General features: G+C 45.2%; 1 protein-coding gene across 1 annotated transcript in view; it reads left to right on the top strand.

Annotated features, from left to right (window-relative positions):
* Nucleotides 1-19,444, top strand: part of CNIH2 (cornichon family AMPA receptor auxiliary protein 2) — a 707,580-nt gene that overhangs the window by 302,804 nt on the left and 385,332 nt on the right. The gene's annotated exons all lie outside the window — the stretch shown is intronic.

The following is a 19,444-nucleotide window of genomic DNA, read 5'->3' as shown; positions in this document are numbered from 1 at the left end:
TGGAGCCATCCCCTTATTCGCGAGCCGATTCGCCGGCATGCGAGAAGCCGGCCCGCCTCCTAAGGCCCCGGCTACCAAGGCTCCCTGTCCTGAGCTTCCCAGTGACCAGTGCCACGTCCCCCTGCCCAATTGCTCACCCCCCGATGTCCATTCCTGCAGAGCCGTTGGATCCTCAGCTTGCGGTAAGACTCGCACAGACCAGCCTGATCTTGGCCAACCCACGCTACCAGTGTGCACAACTAACTTTAGCGTGTCCTGTTTCAGACGCCTGCTACCCGCTTTATCTGCACCCTCTCCTTCAACATCTTCCATGTGTACAATCGTGATTTGCACCTCACAACTGCAATAACTGCCTATTTCTGAACGCCGCTGCATATGTCTATTATCCTAATCTACAGCACTTAGGCTGCCTCGCTTTCAGACAGCTATAATATTTCTAGGGCTGTATGACCGCGGTTGGCTGCGCAAGCCACCCCACCGACCTGTACGACTTATAGCACGTTAAAATTAGTACTTCCATACGCATTCACAGCTGCTACCGCTGCGCCCGTCTCCCTTGACTAACTATAGTAGTCTGATACCCTGTTAGTCTATAGTAGACAACTCTACCATTAGTAACACCCTGCTAACACGTGTATCTCCTTTATGGACCTCCTCCTGTGTTAGTGAACTTGTATTTGGATGCCTGCATATGCATAGCAGTTACACCAGTTTGCCGCAGCATATGTTTAAGCTGACTACAAATGCCCATTAGCCACTGGCCAATGCCTAGCCACACTTGCATGCTCTGAGACCTCATATTTAGGCAGACTACCTACTCATCCACTAGCAACTAGCCCATCTACTCATGCCTGCCCCAGTAAAAACTCGTACTCAGGCTGCCCACGCCAGTAGAATGGCATCCAGATTGCCTGTTCTAGCAAAATTGCATCTAGACTGCCTGTTTTAGTAAAATTGCACCTAGATTGCCTGTCTCAGTCAACTGCATCTAGATTGCCTGTTTTAGTCAAATTGCATCTAGACTGCCTGTTTTAGTAAAATTGCACCCAGATTGCCTGTTTTAGTAAAATTGCACCAAGATTGCCTGTCTTTGTCAAATTGCATCTAGACTGCATGTTTTAGTCAAATTTCATCTAGACTGCCTGTTTTAGTAAAATTGCACCTAGATTGCCTGTCTTAGTCAAATTGCACCTGGACTGCCTGTTTTAGTAAAATTGCACCCAGATTGCCTGTTTTAGTAAAATTGCACCCAGATTGCCTGTCTTAGTCAAATTGCATCTAGACTGTCTGCTTTAGTAAAATTGCACCCAGATTGCCTGTTTTAGTAAAATTGTACCTATATTGCCTGTTTTAGTCAAATTGCATCTAGACTGCCTGCTTTAGTAAAACGGCACTCAGATTGCCTGCTTTAGTTAAACTGCACCCAGATCGCCTGCTTTAGTAAAATTGCACCTAGATTGCCTGCCCCAGCAAAACTACATCTAGGTCGCCTGTATATGCCCTCCAGCTACTAGCCAGTGCCTACCCACTCTTGCACACTCTAGTAAACTTGTACCGTGGCTGCTTGTTTATGCCCAATAGCTATCAGACAGTACCCACCTATCTTCACCTGCACTATCAAAGTTGCATTTAGGTTGCCAGCCCTCTAAGCCTCATACATTATCTTACTATGTATTTACCACTATTTTACACAGTTCTACTCAGAACCACTCTCTATTTGACCACCCTTCACAACATGAACCTATCCCAGCAACAGAATCAACTACCTCACGGTAGGGTATCCCAGGAGCAAGACAACTTGGCCACTAAACCTTGTAGCCTCCAACAGCGAAACCTTAAACTACGCGTCAGACTCCCAAGAATCTATGACCCTCCATCTAAAACCCAACCTGCTCCTAACCACAACAGGCACACCTTGCAAACCACCAACTCTCCACCACACACATACAACACAGGGCAACACCGACTACAACTTAACAGTCGTATCTTTAGAGAACACACCTCCTCCCCTAAGTGCCAACACAAAGTCCAGCCGCCATCGGCTCCACCCACCCTACTTGGAATAAAAAGCGCCTTAATAAATGCCCGCTCCATGGTAGCCCATGCAACTGAAATAGCAGATCTAATCCAAAATGAGAACTTGGATCTCCTGGCCCTCACGGAATCTTGGCTTCATCCTGCAGCAGGACCAGCCATTATGCTAGCCATCCCAGATAACTACACTCTTATGCGCATGGACTGCACTACGTCTAGAGGCGGCGGACTCGCTATAATTGTTAAAAAAAACCTAGCCCTAAGACTCTCCTCACCCCACAATACCAAATCTTGTGAATCCCTTACAGCTAAACTCACCATTGCCAACAATCAATGTATCACTATCCACCTAATATACCGACCACCAGGCACTCTAGTCTCTTTTGAGGAAGACCTCATGAACCTTCTATATAACAATTTAAAAAACTCTACTCAATGTCTCATCCTTGGTGACTTCAACTTGGGATTCAATGACTCACGAGACCCCAATGCCCTACAAATTAACAGCACGCTTGAAGAACTAGGATTCATCCAAAAGATAAAAGATCCCACCTACATTAAAGGTAGGACCCTCGATTGGATTGCTGAACATAACTGCCCTATCACTATTACCTCCATAATGCCTCAGTTATGGTCTGACCACTACATGATATCCTTCACCTTAGAAGCCACCACTCCCATGAACAATAGTATCTTTGCTCCCACCGCACCCACTAGAAATAAAAAAAACATCACCCCTGAAAATCTCATCCCCCTTATCCTCCCCACCCTAAACTCCATCCCAGATCAGTCCGACCCAGCCTATATCGTAGAAAAGTACAATGAAGTGATGCTTGCCTTGCTGGACACCATCGCACCACTGAAAATTAGGAAGAGCAAACCCTGCCAACACCTAAATACCTGGTTCACACCCCTACTGAAAGACATCAGACAAAAGAAACGCCTCAGCGAAAAAACTTGGAGATCAGACCCCTCAGACACTAACAAAAATAACCTGAAGAAACTAGTTACCCTTTACAAAAAAGAAATTATCCTTGCGAAACAAACATCTTACAACACCTGTATCACCCAAGCTAAATCTAACACTAAAGAATTGTTCGCCATCCTAAAGGAGGTAGAATCCCCTATCCAAGTTCCCGACTCCTGCATCAAGGACAAGAGCTGGTGCACAGGTATGCAAAACGCCCTTGCCAACAAGATAACAATGCTTCAGGCCAAGATTAACAATAAAAAAGTGTCTATAATTGACCCAAATACTGCCACCTCCAAGGCCACCACAAACTCACTTCCTACTCTGAAATCCACCCCTTCGCCACCTGTATCGGACATCCCTCCCTTCTACTTCAGCAAAGTCTCCATTAAAGAAGTCGAGAAAGTCATCCTTACCCTCAAACCCTCCAACTTCCAGGGCGACACATGTGCAGCCCAAATTATAAAAGAGGCTGCCCGTGCACTCTCACCCTTCATCACCAAACTCATAAATGCCTCTTTCAGTTCAGGCACCATACCCAGCAACCTGAAGCACTCTTGGGTCCTCCCCCTCCTCAAAAAGCAAACCCTGGACCCATCTATCCCAACTAACTACCGTCCCATAACCACTGTGCTGTTCTTACTGAAAATCCTAGACAAAGTAGCTTATTTACAAATTCAACACCACCTGGAACTCAACCATCTCCTCGGAGTCCGACAGTCCGGCTTCAGACCACAGCATGGGACTGAGACTGCACTCCTGGACCTTAAGGCCCAAATAGACTCATTAAGAGACAAAGGTACGACTTCACTCCTACTACTGCTCGACCTGTCTGCTGCATTCGACCTGGTAGCCCATGCAATACTTTGCAATCACCTGATCACGGCAGCCTGCTTCTCCCATGAAGCAGTCGCATGGATCCAGTCCTTCCTAGACAACAGGACAATGCAAGTCTTCTCCCCTCTAGCAGCTGCAGACGCCGCATCTATCTCATGTGGCATCCCCCAAGGTTCATGCATATCCCCTACCCTCTATAAAATCTTCACAAAGCCCCTTTTCGATGATCTAGACGGTCTGGGTATCACCTACACTAACTATGCAGATGATACACAGATCCTCATCCCGCTGACGGGAGATTATGACAAGGATTTGGCCTTTGTGAATAGAATCTACCTCATCATCCAGGAATGGATGCCCTCTCACGGTCTATGCCTGAATGATGACAAAACTGAACTCCTCATTCTAGGTACCTCTTCCAACATCAAAAAACTAGGCCACAACTATGACTCCTTCATAATTGACAATAACATCATTACGGTGGCCAAGGTAGTTAAAACCCTTGGCTTCTATATAGACTCCATGCTTACCTTTGGTAAACAAGTGAGTGCCATGGCCGCAGCCACGTCCTACACCTGCAAATTCATCAGAGCAGCCAAGCCCTTCCTTTCTCCTAACAACTGCGCCACTCTAGCAAGAGCACTAATCCTGTCAAAACTCGATTACTGCAACGCCCTCTACTTAGGCAGCAACAAATACATCACCGACAAAATACAGACACTTCAAAATAACGCCCTGAGAGCCACCCTAAACTTCCCTAAAAACGCCCACATATCTGACCTCAGGAGATCTACCAACTGGCTTTCCACAAAAGATAAAATCCTCCTAAAAACAGCCTCCCTTACACACAAATGCCTTAACCAAGCAGCCCCGCAATACCTCATAGACAGATTCACTAGACATACAGCCTCTCGCCCCCTAAGAAAAGCCATTTCCAACCTCCTACTAGTACCCAGATTCAAACACACCAAATCTGGGGGAGTAGCTTCGCTGTCAAAGCAGCACAATACTGGAACTCCCTTCCCTCTGCCTTAAGGGAAGACCTCCCATACCGGCAATTCAGATCTAACCTGATCCAACGGTTAAAAGAACATGATACCTAACCTCACTCCACTGACATCTGGGATATCAGGCATACCCCTTATACCTATTCTGTGTTAACTATGTGCCACTCCTGTCTCATTGTAATTTACTGTATATACTCTGTATCTCCGGACTTGACATGCCACAGCAATGTAACCGTAGCTGTACTTTATATGTTTAAATTTGTAACCTGTAACTTAAGTTGAACAATCCTCTTGCTGCCTTCGCGCCCGAATACCCCTGGGTCTGGTGTGCTATATAAGTAAATAAACAAACAAACAAACAACACAAGGGTTAATGGATCTGGATACTTTAGCATTTTCTAGGGATACTGCGGAGAGAGTACATGAGCATGTCAAGAGGGTTTTTGAGTATAAAAGGGAGTTGGAAAGGTTACGGAATGAAGATATAGATGGTAATAGTTTGAACGCTATGTCAGCACAGACACGTTTTTTTCCTTGTCACAAATCGATAAATGAGGAAACATGAATTTGTACGAAAGATGCGATTAGGTGGATTTCAGACACGTCGATAACTCCCGTTGAAGTATATGCGCGTATAGTCAGTATATGCCAGAAATGCAGAGGAAACTGACACAGGTAACGGTAGAGTACCTGCAGGATGAATGTATAAAAAGAAAGATCTGTTGTCCCGCAGAGTTATTGAATATTTATAAGAAGGCTTTTTCATTTGACACTTCTTCGGCTGCTTTAGCGCTCGATCTAGCTCTGTTGCTTAGTAAGCGTTCGGAATTGCCTACATCTCAGTTGCCTATGAGAGAGGTTCCTCCGACATTTGTCCCAAAAGTTGAGATTCCAGCTGATCCTGCAAAAGGTGCAGTTGCTCAAGATACTCCTGCACATTATGTGTCGCAGTTCGTTCACGTCCCGTTTTCGAGACAGGAAGTGAACACTATAAAACAATCTATTCCCGATATTAGGAAGAATCCGACAGGATTCTATAAAGAAATAGAGTCTGTTTTGCAATCATCAGTATTCACCTTAAGTGATATTGAGCTTTTATTTCCCGTACTCCTGCCTATTGACTTGTGGAAACAGATTAGGACTGTAGATGATGTATCAGGGTTAGGAGATACATGGGATAACATGGTTAGACTCGATAGAGAAAGGCCAGCTGGCGAGAGATCACCACAGGTAATACTAACCTTGCCTGATAGAATAGTTACGAAATTGAAAACTATAATTCCAGAAAGAAGGATTATTTGGGACAAACTTACTGCCTGTGTCCAAGGAAAGTCTGAGGGTGCTACCGAGTTCTTTAATCGGTTCGAACAAGTATTTTCAGATTTCAGTGGGCAAGACTTAAGCACAGAGTCTGGGAAACGACTATTCGTGGACAAATTTGTGCGTGGATTGCTGCCTGACATCCAGTCGCAAATTATGTCTTCAGAGAGTGCTTGGCAAGCGAAGTCTCAGTCAGAAGTATTGCATATGGCTCAGTACTATGAGAATCGTGTCAATAACGAAAAAGAAAGAGTTGAAAAGAGAAAAGGAGACTTAAAAACAAAAGTTTTATTACAGCAAATTGTTAGAGGCCCCAGAGGGGATAATTCGCAATTCAGGGGTCAGTATGTTCCACAGGGAAATACGCCATTGGATCCTGTAAACATAAACCAGTGTGCTTATTGCAGGGTCATTGGCGTGCACAATGCCCGATCCTCCAGCAGAGGTTGAATAATGCATTTGGGAATATGGGGTGACGATCCAGAGGCTGCCCTGGGTCAGGGGGTCATGGTAGAAGTCAGTTTTCACAGGATTCACAGCAACCTTTTTCACAGGACAATCAGGCACCAAGTGTGGATAATAGAAACATCATTGATCATCCTTCTGCTGCTTACCTCTCTGAAGAAATTCCTTTCAATGACATTCTATTTCGCTAGGATTGCCCGAAGCAGGGTTTGGAACCACCACCTATTCTTTCCCGTTAATCAGAAAGCTCCCTACGTTGAGATGATAGTGGGAAATAGAAAGCATCTATTCTTTTTTTAAAAACTTTATTTAACATTGCACACAGGTATTGCACATACATATATATAATCCACCTTACAACAGTTCATTGCATACAATTACATTCCTTTTCAGTTTGAGTTTTCAAGTTCGGCTTTGTCCGCCAGATATTGTTTGAACCTGGCCCATACATTTCTGGGCTTGGATGAGGGCAGTACCGAGTCTATATATAGTTCTTCCGTGTCATTTGTCCATAACATATCTCTGTCCCAATCCACCTTAGTTGGTGGGTTAGCATTTTTCCACTTCATCAATATTACTCTTTTAGCTATTAATAGGCATAAATGTAAAGGTTTTCGCCAGGTTGGGTTCATTTTCCCCACTGCACCCATCAAGCACACCCGTGGTGACCACGCCACCCGTTGATCAGCCATTCCATCTAGAGTTTCACAAATCTCTGCCCAATAGTCTCTCAACTTTATGCATGCACACAACATATGATATATATCTGCGTCCTCATTGTTACATCTGGGGCAGTTACCTGATGTGGCAGGGTAGATTCTTTTAAGCTTTACTGGGGTATAGTGTGTCCTGTGCACTATTTTATAATGTATTAATTTATACCTGGAGTTACACGATATTTGTTTGGTTAAAGCAGAGATCTGGGACCATTCGTGTTCTTCAATCTGTTGCCCCAAATCTTGTTCCCACTTGCTCCTGGCCGTGTGGTTCCCTGCTGGGCGTGTCTGCACTATAACCTTATACAGTGAAGAGGCTGTAATTTTCTGCGTCCCCCCTGTGAACATGTATCCAAGGCCCACGGCACAAAAGTGTTCCATTGACCATTCACAGGTTCCAAACATTCCACTGTCAGGGCAAACCAATGTTTCTGTAGGGTTTTCTGGCACACCAGTTGTCTGTCCGGTTTCTTCGCCGGTACCTAATACTTTGGGTCCATTTACAGACCACTGTCCATTCCTTTTGACTACGAATTGTGGAGAGAATTTGTTGGGGTTGAATCTGTTGAAGGAATTAAATGCGGTAATTCATTGTTCTTCTGAAGGAGTGCGTTTGACAATTTCACCACAGCAACATTCTGTCTCTCAATTCTTGACCAGACCTTTGCCGCCGGAATTCAGTGATATTCCGGAGTGTTTATGGGCAATTGACGATAATGATGTCAGTGTTTTGCAAATTGAGCCCGTTAAGATTATTTTGAAACATGGAGCGAAGTTGCCACGTATTCCCCAGTATAATATCTCGGTCGATGGTGAGCAAGCTTTGAAATGCATAGTCTCTGGGTAGGTGATCAAGGAAATTGCAGGTAGTTTGTGCAATAGTCCGATTTGGCCCGTGTACAAAAAAGGTGATAATGCAATTCCCTTCCATTTCATTATTGATTTACGTGCCATCAATAAGATTGTTGCTCCACAATTTCCCATGGTGCCTGATGTGACTACAATATTAACCATGATTCCGGCTTCAGCTACTCACTTTAGTGTGGTGGATCTAAAGAACGCCTTCTTTATCCCTATACATAAAGACAGTAGATACTTGTTCGCGTTCACCTTAGGGGGACGCTCGTTTACTTTCACCCGTGCACCGCAAGTTTACACGGAGAGTCCTAGCATTTACAGTAGGGCTTTGAAAGAGCAGCTCGACACACTCGAGTTGCCTACCACTTGTACATTGCTTCAGTATGTCGACGATCTACTTTTAGCTGCTGACTCAGAGAGCGCCTGTAAGGAGGGCACCGTGTTGTTGCTTATCCACTTAGCACGACATGGACACAAAGCTTCACTTAAAAAGTTTCAATATTGTCGGCAGGAGGTCGCCTATTTAGGCTATCTCCTGTCAAAGGAGGGAAGAAGGTTGACATCTGAATGGATAAAAATAATTTCTAGCATGTCTGTCCCAAATACACAGAAGGAAGTTAGAGCCTTGGTAGGAATGGCTTCTTACTGTAGGCAGTGGATCCCGAACTTCTCCTTAGTGATTAAACCAATGTTGGCTCTGACGAAGAAGGGCATTTCTTCGCCATTGCCGTGGAACTTGGAACACCAGCAAGCATTTAATTTACTCAAGACTGCATTGTGCTCGGCACCAGTTTTGGGCACACCAAACTATGAAAAGTTCTTCGTGTTGTATGTGTATGAATGTGATGGATGTGCTTTGGCTGTATTAACGCAGGAACATGGAGGGAAGAATAGGCCGTGCGGCTACTTTTCTTCCGCCCTTGATCCTGTTGCATGCGCTTTGCCAAGATGTTTGAGAGCTGTCGCTGCTGCTGCTGCGTCCGTACAACAGAGCGAGGGAATGGTCCTAGGCCATGCTTTAACCCTGATGGTACCTCACTCTGTAGATGTTCTATTAAACAGAACACAAACGCAACACCTCACCTCCGCACGATTAACGAGATACAAATTGATCTTGTTTGCACCGCACATTCAAATAAAGAGGTGTTGTATCCTTAATCCAGCTGAACTTTTACCTTTCCCGCAAGGTACTGCTTGCAGTGACGAAGAGTCACATGACTGCCTTTACAATACAGAGCAAGAGACAAAAGGCAGAATCAATCTAAAAGACACTCCTTTGAACAATCCACAAGGGGAGCTGTTTTGTGATGGCTCCTGCTTCAAACTTCCGGATGGTACATCCACAGCTGCTTATGCAATCACCACATTGAGCACGGTCGTGGAGACCAAAAAAATCACGCATAACTCCGCGCAGGCCGCAGAGATTATAGCATTAACTCGAGCTTGTGAACTTTCAGAAGGGCTTACCGTGAACATATATACTTACAGTCAGTATGCCTTTGGGGTGGTTCACAACTTCGGCAGACTTTGGGCAGAATGAGGTTTCTTGACCTCACATGGCACTAAAATCCAGCATGGCTCCTTGACAGTACAGTTACTCTCAGCGATTGCACTCCCTACTCAGCTAGCAATTATGAAATGTGCAGCACATCAGAAGATTATAGATAATGTAGGAAAAGGGAACGCTTTTGCTGACCAGATAGCCAAACTGACTGCCACTGATCTCTCTTCAGAAATGTATACTTCAAGGGAAGCCACACATACCTGTACTTTGGATGAGGGTATTGAATCTGTAAAGAATATTCAAGCCGATGCCACGTTAGAGGAATCTAAGAAATGGGCTGAGGGTTTGGCAAAATTGGATGATGATGGGTGTTGGGTGGACAAAGTTGAAGGGAAATGGTTACTGCCTGACGAGTATATTATGATGATGGTTGTTATGGCTCATCGTCCCACTCATATTTGTGCTCGTAAAGTCACCAAAATGTTGCAAGATGTGTGGGTGAATGATAAAATCCCTAAGGTAGCTGAACGCTTCGTTCAAGGGTGTATGATTTGTTTGCAGCATAATGTGGGTAAGGGCACATCGACTCCTAGGGGTAGTTTTGGTCCACCTTCTGTCCCCTTTGAGATAATACATTTTGATTTCATTGAAATGGAGCGTTGTAACAACTACAAATATGTACTAGTCGTTATCTGTGCTTTTAGCAAATGGGTCAAAGATTTTCCCGTTAAAGATGCCACAGCTATGACCACGGCAAAAACCATGCTGAAGGAATATTTTCCTAGATTTGGGTTGCCAAGAGTCATCTGGTCGGACAATGGTCCACATTTTATTGCTGCTGTAATTCTGCAGATATGCACGGGATTACAGATTGATAAACGGTTCCATTCGGCTAGACACGCACAGAGTGCTGGACTAGTAGAAAGACACAACAGCATCATCAAGAAAAAGCTCGCTAAAACGTGTGCCAGCACCAAACTAAAATGACCGGACGCCTTACCGATCGTGTTATTGTCTATGAGAACGACCCCTCAAACTAAGACTGGGCTCTCTCCATTTGAGGTGGTCATGGGTAGGCCAGCTAACATTTGGAACATAGCGAAGCCCCGTTCTTTACGTGAGGTCGAAAATGTACTTCTTTCTGACTACTGTGGGCAGTTAACTAAAAATCTGTATTTGATTTATCACCAGGTGTGAGAGGTCTTACCGGTAAAATACGAGGGCCCCGGTCACAGCATACGGCCGGGAGACTGGGTCCTCATCAAGTCATTTGAACGATCTTCTTGCCTCGCACCTCGTTGGCGGGGCCCCTACCAAGTCCTCCTGGTCACACAGACAGCGGCACGAGTGGCAGGCAAGAAGCATTGGATCCACGTGTCTCACATCAAGAGGATTCCTCACCCTTTGCCACACGCTATAGAAGACACAGAACCCCTTACTAATGCTGTAACCAATGATCACAAAGCAGCAACCAGCATCAAGTGTGCGTCGGAGGCTCTCCCTGAGCCCGTGGGGCCTGGGGAAACAGCCACTTTGTCTCCACACTCTCCAACAGTTCCAGTTTCAAAATTTGTTCTGAATCTTGTGTCCGATCTCGCTTTGCATTCGTCGCTTCCATCAGGGAGTGATGACACGTTGTTCACAGATAATTCAGTAGCAGGGATCACAAGGTACGATCTGCGTTCCGAGGAAGTAGACTTACTGCACGGTTCGGCTGTGCCATCAAGGAAAATCATCGAAGGGCTTGTCTCTTTGGCCCGATCTTTTTGTACATAAGGGGATTCTGTTGGCTAGGGTTTGTGAAAGGACTAAGAAGACGCGCGGTCTGGAGATCGCCAGCAAAAAACTTTGGTGCAATCGCTTGAAGAAACAATGCCTGCCACCGCTCCCACTCGTACGGAACAGATAAGAGACTGTGTGACCAGTAGCGAAAATGAACAATCGAATGTGTGGGCCCCGAAAACGTATTGTTGTCTTGTGATAATGTTAACTGGTTTTACAATAGTCACTGCCTTAGGTTTCTGGTATATGGAAAAAGTACAGCTGCTTGAAAATGTGTTACCTACTGAAAATGTACCCACTGTTTCTACTCCTTTCGTGCATCTGCACACTCTATCTCCTAGAGACTCTCAGCACAGACAGAGTTACCACAACAACACTCTATTACTCATTATGAATGCTACACATGCCATTTTCAATAAGTCCAATTGTTGGGTCTGTTCGCATTTACCGCAACACGGGGATAAGCGGCTGGGTTGGTATATTCATCCTTTACGTTTGACAACTGCATGCTATGCTTCTTTAAGGGCACTATTCTTTGGCCGATGGAACAATAGCATCTCGGGGAACTTTGATAGAACTAACTTGAACGATTTTGAGAAGCGAGTTCTAACGCCCCTGGGATGCTCACTCTTTGCGAATAGGAGCAAGCCTAATGTTGCTTCTATTAGGCCTTCTGATAGACTGTCCCGTCCTTTTGAATCTTTGATCTCTTTCAAGATGGCCGCTATAGGCAATAGGGATGCCACGCCACCTTCTTACACTTTTAACCATAGCCCCGATTCAGTTTTTTCTGCATACAGAGGAATGGTACTCAGTGAATGGGTGATTTCAAGGGTTGCGCCAATGTTGCGAATTTGACTAGTGAGGACAGACCTTTGTATGTAGGCGAACCTGTCTACTTTGTTTGTGGTAATGTAGCATTTCCATGGTTACCCGGGGATTGGTAGGGAACATGTTATTTAGGGATTCTGTTACCGGGGTATTCATTGCTAGCACTAGAGAAGTTTCAAAGGCTCGTCCACGGCAGGACGAGAATGGGGATACTTCAGCACAAATTCTGGGTGATGTAGCTAAATCCGTTGTGCTATTTTGGGGACAAATGCTGAACTCTGAAGATTTCAGGACACTAGCGAGAGTACTGGAGAGGACCATCAACCGGACCACTGACATACTCTATAATATGACTTTAGAACAGAAAGCAATAAGGTTAGTGGCACTTCAGAACCGGATGGCATTATATGTCATCCTGGCTGAGCGTGGTGGGGTATGTAAATTAGTGGGGTCCGCTTGTTGTGTTTTCATGCCAGATTCCTCCCCAACGATTTTCAGAGCAATACAAAATCTGCACGTCCTTAGTTCAGAAGTCCATGTTCCCGAGGGAAACTGGGATCTTAGCGCTTGGTTCTGGGACTTCTTGCGATCTTGGGGATGGAAGCTACCTTCGGTCTTGCTGATTATTTTAGGTATTCTGTTGTTTCTTTGTTGTTGTATACAATGTCTTACTGGTATGTGTTCGATGATAGGAGGATGTTGTGCACAACCGATAGGTACATTAGGACACAAGGTATACGCCCCAGAGAAAATATCCAATGAATTCGTACTAAAAGAAATCTCAGTATCTGACCTCATGGCAATTGATATCCCCAATAGTGATTCACGATGTATGGACATTGAGACGTGGAGTTACTCGTAAAGTGACTAGAAGTAGTTTGGCGCTTGGCTTAGGCCAAAAGGAGGGTTTATTAAACGGATATCATATCGGTCCTCCTTTATTGTGTACATTGGCCTAAGCCCAGTCGCTCTGCGAAGAAAACCGCGTAGCAAAGTTCCGATCTTAGATCGATTTAGCCACCATTTTAGGTCCGTCCGCCATTTTCATTTTCACTCCAAAGTAGTTCTGTGTTCTAAAATGGTGGACAGTGTTTCCCGCTTATAACTGAGCCATCGTGACCTTTGTACATAAATTAATGTCTAAACTGTCCGTTGGCCGAATGTTTGGGTCAAGTAAAGAGACCTTGTCCCATGCCTGACTTCTAGACAGAGGCTTACCTGCGCCAACAAGTCCGATCCGCGGACATACATTCACTACAATGCTGTCTAAATACTGAACGTGGACACTTGCTGAACTACATTGTATAGGACGTGTGTTAAGACTTACTGTTAAATCCGAGAATACACTGTTGCCATTGTGACTTGTTAATATACAAACTGAAGATGATCCACATGCATATAGTTGGACAAACTAGAAGTGAACTCTGCACAAACCCTAGACCGAGTATCATTAACCTGTAGGGGTGCTGGATATTATGATAAGAAATGTATAAAATGTGTAAATGTTTAGATGTCCAGTACCTCTCACTTCTCACACCGAAAGGTCTGGTATTCGCTGTGATGTACTGAGGGCCAGATAGCTATCTGATACTTTGTTTCTTTGGAAACTGTAGAGTCTTAGAATAAAGATCTGTGAATCTTTATAAGCCCGTGTTTGGTGTATTTCCTTTTGGGGTACTCAGCCTCGATATTTCCTTTTGCTTTTACATCTGAACGTGAACTGCTACTGGGCGGGTGATTAGCAGCACTGAGGTGCCGTGGGCTGCCCTGCACAATGCTCATAACCTTGGTATCCTGTTAAAAAATGATCTCTTCAGGGAAACCTTCCCATGGATACACCTGAATTAGGGCATCTGCCACTACCTTAGTGTGAATTGGATGCAGGTCAACTGGCTCTGGGTACTTTGTGAGGTAATCTGTAGCCAATACCAGTACCGCCACCGACTTGGTGGTATGGGGACTTACCGGTCTATTTCGACCTTTGCGGGACCGGTAAGTCCCCATTTGAAAAGGCATTCCCCATTCCCATTTGAGTCCCCATAGGGCTCAATGGGAAGGAGAAAGGCGTCAATAACGGTACCGCAGATTGGTACCGTTATTGACCCTGGTATCCCTTTGCGGGTCCCGTCCATAACGCCTGGTTTTACCAGGCGTTAAGGGAGGGACCCGCAAAGGGACCTCGGAATAGGGCGCAAAGGGATTACCGGCACTGATGTCATTACCGTTGCCCGGTATTGCTTTGCGCCCAGGTCGTAATGACCCCCAATGAATGGATGGCTCACCCGATGAAGGGGGGCAAATGAAGCCTTTGATTTCTCTGCAGCCGTCAGTGACCTATTTCTCATGGCACAACAGGTCATGACTAATCCTGAGTCAGAGGAGACAGGCAATAGATCTGCCATGGACCTTGACTCACCCCACGTGGCAAGCTAGGATGCTTCTGGGTCTCTGTGTTGATGCCTTGTTCCAGTCAGCAACTGTTTCCTGGGTTGTCGTAGGTGCCTGGTTCCCAGGCTGGGTGTTGTCAGAGGCATTCATCTTCACCCCAGCTACAACCTTGGCTAAATTCAGATAAATCAATGCAGCCTGCCTGAGGGTCTCTTGATTCTGCACTATATCTACCACCTCCTCAAGAGGAGTCCGACCAGGTGACTCATTGCTGATACTAGAGGTGTACCGGGTACCCACGCCTTACTCTTTAAAGGAGGAGAGTAAGGCATGATCCAGTAACTCAGGGCATGAGGTATGGGTTGCTAGTGCCATCTTCAGAGCATTCACTTTCTGGCTGTGTGGCATAATTGTCAGGTAATCCACGCAATGATGCCAGCCACCTCGAGAGCCTTAGGCATGCCACCAGTGGGAGAACCCGCTTCTAGGCCTCCACTGCCCCTTATTTCCATTCCACAAGGTAACCACTCCTGCTCCATCTCACCAATGGCACCCCAACAGTCTGTCCTGGTATTAGAGGATATGACAGGCTTGAAGCCAGGCTCAAAGGGATAACATGCACCGTCGTCTCCTTAAGTTGCACACGTGCACACTACCTTCTTATACGTTCTTTCACTTGCCATTCACGCTCAGCTTTTGCTGAGAGTTGCGTATTGTTTCCATTGCGTTACTCATGGCGCCTGAAGTCTGCTACACCTGTAGGATTGCAGTAAGCATGAGAAGGGGCGGAGCGATGCTTCATTCATGACACCTGCCTGGCATAAATTACCCATACATTCAGAAACGTTCACAGCCTGTGCACCCACACCACCGAAGAAGAGGTCTCCCCGCAAAGTTGTGAGGACCTGTCCAGGGATTCCGTTGTATTTGTGTTCAAACGTGTAAAGGCACCACGAAGGTTTAGATGACTGTGCAATGTTACAATGTTCATACTACGATGGATTGTTTTATAAACCGTACGATTAAATTGTTGAGACTATTAAAACTATCGACATATTTTTTTTACAGAATATTTTTTTAACATTTATCCATGAATCGAGGTATATTGATTGGTATGTGAAGTGTTGGTATGATATCATTTTCAAGTTAGACTGAGTGTCGGGCAATGTGTTCTTTTTTCTCTTTAGTTTACTTTCCTACGCAGCTTTGCCAGAGAATCGAACATCTCGCACCACAGAGAGGAGGCAATTTTGTGGCTCATTACGAGAATGTCAGTGCGGGAAAAAATTGGCAGTAACAGATTTTCTGCCACTTTTCCTGCACTGCCATACAAGTATGGCCCTGGAGTAGGGGGTTTACTTCCAGCATTTTGCTGAAGGTAAATCCTCCCAATTTCCAAAAGAAATCTTCAAAATCGTCAGAATTACCACAGCGGTAATTCCGCCAGCAGTGATTCCATTGAGAAAAGCCCATAGAGTCCAATGGACTAAAAAATGGGGCATTACTTCACCACCGCCACTTGTAATCCAGCGGTAATTCTGCCATACCAAGTGGCAGTAACAGTAATTCCGTTGGGTAGCATTCTGCCAGATATACTGCTGGAATACTGCCCAACTCACAACGAGGCCCAAAGTTTCTCCATCAATTGGTACAAACCATTGGCTGGAAAAACACGGTTTAAAAGTCCCAATAAACCTTCAGAACGGAGCAAGCTCGGATTTAATCCATAACGAATTCCACCCATTAGAGGTCCGTCAGTCAATACAACCTTCGGATAAAAATATCCATAAAAGTAACAATCGCAAAATATAAAACACAATTATATAAAATCCACAGGTAAAAACATTAAAACATTTAAAATGCGACCATCCCCTTCAGATAGAGCAATGGCATAAAACCCTGGGACTCTAACCGCCAATTTAGTGAGAAGCTGTACTTTAGTTCATTACTAAAGGGCATCTTTCTCCTGTATCATCTTCTAGTGCATTTTCGGTGCCCTTCTTACAAAACTCGACAAGGCCTAAGCGGTCAAAGTGGCTTTCCGCCTTCAACAGGAAGTGAAGCGCTGGACCGTACTGGATAAAAACTTTCCTCTAAAAACAGGAGCCAGCAACCACCTCCCTTAACCCAGCATAATTGGGGCAAAGCAACAGGAAGTGTGCCAAACGCACCACATACAGGACAACCAGCATGAATACTCAATCCTGTTCTATTTGCTATTAATTCACCCAATGGTAAGCAATTGAAACGGGATCTAGTAATGTGACTTCTTTGGGATTTCTTATGCGACCAAGCCAAATAGTCTTGAATTTCATTTGTTGGTAGTAACGTATTTGAGGATTTTACTCTCTCTAAAAGGGCCCTTTTATCTTAAATCCAAGCTGTCACTCTCTTTTCTATTTCTCAGCTCATTGCCCTGGTCAATAAGCTTGGCTGGTCAAAATACCCCTCCAGATTTAAGTCCTCTAGCGTTTGTTTTATATAAAAGAGTCATTTAATCTGTTTTGCACCATTTACAATGTTTCCTATTAGATGCTGAGATAAGGAATCATTAGAATGTGCCCATACCCTGAACTGCAATGAGATCGGTTCTCTTGCTATCTCAATCATGATATAACCCAATCCCAACTCATCGTGGACAGCAACGTTTGGGGCCAACAGTGGTAGGGCCAAGAACATTTTCAAAAAGGCGTTTTCTTCACATTGAGTTGCCTTCTGGTTCACATAGCCTCAGATAGCAGCACCAAATTACAATTCGCTGGTCCTGGCCGTATAAATTGTCCTAACAATCTTTAATGGCTGTTGCCTATGTAACCCCATGAAGCATAAAATGCCCCCTACTGACTGCCTGGAACCCCAAGTAGTCGAATGAATTGACCCATGGAATTGGATCCTTCCCACACCACATAGTCATAAACTTCCCCTTCTTCCTAGTTGGTCCACAACACATAACCACATATTTTTTTTAATTAACCTGCATGTCTAATTCTCCCATAAATGCTACATAGCTATCAATCAAACATTGCAAGGCTCTTGGGAGCCGGGCTACCAGGCACAGAGTCACCCACGTAAACTAAGACTGTCAGTGACATAGCCCCTATCTTTGGGATATCCGCTTTGCCATCTACTAGGTCCTTGTACAACTTACTAATATACAAGAAAATAGAATCGGGGCAAGCACGCACCCTTGCCTGACCGCAGCCTGAATTGGAAACCAAGACATGCAGTGACCCTCTGAGCCAGCCTTCTTCTCATGTAGGGAAATATGGGGAGCCAAGACCCCTAGTTGAACATCATAGGACCTCAGCACCTGCCATAGCTTACTTCTGTGAACCATGCCACAAGCAGCGCTGAGGTTCATACATGCAAGGAACACTAGCTCTTTATATATAATGAATGTGCAATAATCAGGTAGAGGTTAAAGCATTGGTCAAGAGAACCCAGTGATGGACAGAAAACAAGTTGAATTGGGGATACAATTGAGTTTGCTAACACCCATTCTTCTATTATCTTCAGGAGACATCTCCTGAAAATTTAGCAACTCGAATTTAGAAGTGAAACAGGTCGATAAGATTGAGGACAATCTCTACACCCTTTCCTAAATAGAGGGACACTAATTGCCTTCTTCCATTCCTGCGGGACAATGCCCGTCAAGACCCATCAAAGACCTTGGAGGGAAGCCCAGGAGGCGGCCCCTATGCCGTATATCGGGGTTCTGCACCCTGCAGCTCTTCAGATGTTTTGGACTATGACTCCCATAATCCCTCACCATTGGGTGTGCTGGCTCTGGCTGATGGGAGTCAAAGGCAGCAGAGCCATCCCATGTATAGCTATTTGCAGTTTACACTCAGTACTGGCTTCGTTAGCTAAGTAGAGCAGGGTGCCCTGTGCCCCTGGGTTCCTCTGGCATCCCCGCGCTCCTCATTGCCCATACTGTGCATTGGAAGTCACCCTTTCAGCCTAACATTGTGGTCTCTACTTAATTCAGTGTCTCATATTGAAATGAGCTCAATCCACTCTGAGTCAGGATGAAACATTTTTGGTTATTTATTAACAGGATTTTAATTTGGGAAGAGGTGTGTTGTAAGTGCTAACATCTTGGACAACCTTGTAGCAAAATGTCCCAATCAAAGTCGCAGATGCCGAAGGGCTCGGTTTATATGTGCAGATATGTTATGTTATTCACAGAGCACACTATCGCCCCTTTCGGGGCTCTGAGAAACACCGGGGAGGGAAAGGAACCCACAGGGATGGTGGATTCAAGACACAGCTATCACGCTGCTCTTCGCGCCTCCTTGCAGTCGTGTAGCTGGGCGACCACATCCAGTGGTCGGCAGGGATGCCTGTGAAGCAGCCGTCCGTCTCTGGGTTTCCTAGTAGGGAATCCTGTGCCCCCGGATTACCTTGGTAGTGTTCCTGCTCTCATTCTTCCTTTTAGCTACTCTATTTTTCCTCGTTTCCTTCACCCTACTTTCTCTCTCCTTGCTACTTTATGATTGGGGCATTCACACAGAGGCTCTGCGCAGAGAGATCTGGGGTCTGCAACCTTTGGCGTGCCAGATGTGTGGACTACAAATCCCATAGTCCCGGGATAGCCAGAAAAGGCGGTGGTGAGGGATCATGGGAGCCGTGGTCCAAAACATCAGGTTGCAGACCCCAACGATAGAGGAATCGATCAGTATGTGATGTTGTTATCCGCTCGTGGAATAATTACACAATTGTACCTCAACAT

The sequence above is a fragment of the Ambystoma mexicanum genome, chromosome 2p, assembly GCF_040938575.1.
Source record: "Ambystoma mexicanum isolate Mex_15411 chromosome 2p, UKY_AmexF1_1, whole genome shotgun sequence".
Classification (NCBI taxonomy): Eukaryota; Metazoa; Chordata; class Amphibia; order Caudata; family Ambystomatidae; genus Ambystoma; species Ambystoma mexicanum.
Note: the sequence above shows the minus strand (reverse complement) of the source record. Positions and strands in the feature narration are given on the sequence as shown.